The sequence below is a fragment of the Elephantulus edwardii genome, unplaced genomic scaffold (assembly GCF_000299155.1).
Source record: "Elephantulus edwardii isolate Elephantulus edwardi_28Jun2011 unplaced genomic scaffold, EleEdw1.0 scaffold00246, whole genome shotgun sequence".
NCBI lineage: Eukaryota > Metazoa > Chordata > Mammalia > Macroscelidea > Macroscelididae > Elephantulus > Elephantulus edwardii.
In genome coordinates this window covers 4,035,926-4,039,078 of record NW_006399996.1, presented here as the reverse complement: position 1 = coordinate 4,039,078, position 3,153 = coordinate 4,035,926, and the positions used below count along the sequence as shown (strand labels likewise).

General features: G+C 44.7%; 1 pseudogene; it reads right to left on the bottom strand.

The window, feature by feature from the left end:
• Nucleotides 1-355: 355 nt before the first annotated feature.
• LOC102864145 lies at nucleotides 356-1,792 on the bottom strand (annotated as a pseudogene).
• Between the last annotated feature and the right edge of the window lie 1,361 nt (nucleotides 1,793-3,153).

The window sequence follows — 3,153 nt, the reverse complement described above, 5'->3', positions numbered from 1 at the left end:
TTCACCTGTGATATTGATATCCCTGGCACAATTCAGAGGGGCAAAAGGTCATCTTCTAGGCAACAGGTCCTCTAGGCCAGGTCCTCTAGGCCGTGGGGCCAGGGTATTGAGGCAGCCATTGGGAGCATCTACATGAGGGGACCAGGACCTCCAGATGGCGGGTTTGGGGCTCTAGGCAGTGAGGCTGGGCCACCAGGCAGAAGGGCTAAGGGAACCTCCAGACAGCAGGATCGTGGTCTAGTGCTCCAGGTAAGAGAGCAGTCCAAGCCACACTAAGAATTTTTTTTTAACTTAATTCACTTTATTTGTTATACAAAATCCACTATGTGGTGGCCACAGCTGGAGCCTGTGTCCTCTACACAGAGACTCTGGGGTGAGTCTTTACAAGATGGTTAGTGAATTCCTGGTAAGGAGACTTGGTGAACATGGTCTCTTTCTAGAGCTCTGAGGTGAAGTAGCTGTAGTTCTTGGAGATGGCAACAAAGACGCCCTTGGCGAAGTTGCCCACAGTAGCTGTGCAGCCCCTGGCTGAGGTGTAACAGTCATCAATTCCAGCCATCAGCAGCAGCTTCTTGGGTACAGAGCTGAGACCATTCCACTGCCTCGGGGTACAGGGATCAGATGCATGAACACAGAGCCACAGTGCCCAGTCACCTTGCAGGGAATGGTGTGAGGCTTGTCAGTCTTGTTCCCACAGTAGCCACGCCACACAGGCACAGTGGAGAGCTTGGCCAGGATAATGGTCCCACAGATGGGAGTAGCCACCTCCTTGGAGCACTTGACACCCAAGCCAGCATGGCAGTTATAGTCTTCAATAGTGATAAAGGCCTTGAACCTGGTCCACTGCCTGGCACGTGTCTGCTTCTGTACAGGCATGATTTTTAAGACCTCATCCTTGAGGGACATCCCCAGGAAAAAGTCAATGATCTCAAACTCCTTGAAGGGCAGTGAGAAGACATAAATCTCCTCCAAGGATTTGATCTTCATATCTTTGACCAGATGGCCCAGTTTGGTGATGGGAGCCACACCTTGTCCTCAACTTTGCCTCCTCAAGCTCTGCAGTCCCATCCACGGCCACAGCCCCTATCCTACAGATGGATACGGAGCCTCCATGGAAACCACTGCAGGCTCCCATCCCAGGGCCCCCAGGGCCTTCCTGCTGCACCAGCATCATCTGCCATTTGGTGTTTTCTCAGAGAAGAAGCCACACTAAGAAATTTTTAAGACAGATCCACAGCAGCTATGACAGTGCTGCTGCTGTGACAACAGAGTCCAGGTTTTTCTATGCAACCCTTTAATAAAGGCGCTTACTAGGTAATAATGTTGGGAAAGGAGACATAGAGGAATAAAGCAGTGGTAGCCTATGACTTGAAGAACAAGGAATTTTTTTAAATCACTGCCCATGGAAATAACTAAAATAGTCCTGAAGGGTCCAGTCTCTGCCATCTGACATTTTAGAGGCTAATTTTCCACCCATTCAGAAGAACTTGGTCTCCTTGCTATATAAAAGTTCTTTCTCTAACCACAAGTGCTGATAGGACTTTGTTCTCTTAAGTCTTAATAGTCTCTTATACTCATTTTAGGTTACTTTATTTAGCATTACTTTATTTTTGTACTAAGCAATATATCAGTGGCTTATCAGTGCCCTCATAACATATAGAGGCTGTTTCGGTTCAGGCCTACTCTGACTTATATAGCACTGCTATACAGCACTCGTTTGGCTCTTTAGCCTCTTGAATGTCAGTCAATGCTTTAAAAACATTTGGTGATGCTTACACTTAGCTGAAACCATTGTTTGCTTTGTGTATTGAGCTGATTATATTAAAAATCTTACCACCAATTGCGAACATTAATTTGCAGAAACCTCTATGCTTAATCTTTCGAGTTTCATCCCCATCTCCCTGTTGTTGTTGTTTAATGCCGTCGAGTCGTAGACGACTCATAGCGACCCTATGAACGAACAGCCTGAGCACTGTTCGTACATAGTTTCTGGAGGCAAGCCAATTTTGGAAGTGGATGCCGCTCCTGCTTCCAGGCTTGATTTAGTCAGGAAGCTCCAGCCAACACTGTCCACCATGGGTGCCCATTACCACGATTGGCACATCACTGTCACAGGCTTCAGCATCACAGCAACCACGAGTTACCTCTGTACAGCAACGCACAGACCAGTGCTATACCACCTAGAAGAATGTTTGACAGGAAGACAATTTGAACCTGGCAGAGTTGTTACTATTTTTAAGTGCCGTTGAGTCGAATACCACTCAACCCTGTGAACAACTGATATGAACCCTTTTCTGTCCTGTGCCATTCTTATCATTCTTGACACAATTGATCCCATTACTGCTGTCACTGTCACTCCATCTAGTTGAGGTTCTTCCTCTCTTTCACTGACCATATTTCCAAAGATGAAGTCCTTCTCCAAAGAATAACTGTTCGTAGCAACATACCCAAAGTATTATTTTAGCCTAAGCTTTGTCATCTTTGCCTCCAAGGAGCACTCTGGTTGCACTTTCTCCAAGACATCTGTTTGTTCTTTTAGTAGTTCATTCATTAGTCCTCTCCAAAACCTAAAACATACCAATTCTTCTGTAATTCTTATTCATTCTCCAGCTTTCATATGCATAACAAGTGATTGAAAATACCATGACCTAAATCAGGAGCACCTTAGACTTCAACCTTATATCATTGCTCCCCAATTCAGAGAGGGAGGTCCCTGACAACAGAAATTCCCAGTGCAATACATCTGACTGCTAGAACGAATAGTACTGATTGTGGATCTTTGTTTTCCTTATCTATCTTGATGTTGCCTGTTGGTCCAGAGATTAGAATTTTTGGGATTTTTTTACATTAAGATGCCAATCGAATCCATACTAAAGGCTGTTTTGATTTTTGGCAATGTGTGCTTCAAGTCCACTTCACTTTAGGCAAGAAGGGCTATGTCACCTTTGTAACATAGATTGATGAGTCAATCTTAGATCCTGCTAATATATTATTGAATAATTTGCTCAGCATACAGATTGAATAGGTATGGAGAGTGGGTACAATCATAATGCACATCTTCATTTTAAACAATGTAGAATACAATAATAAGTTGTGTGTAAAAGTCCAAAGGGGGAAAGGCAGGGGAAGGGTTGATGGAGTGTGGGCATGGGC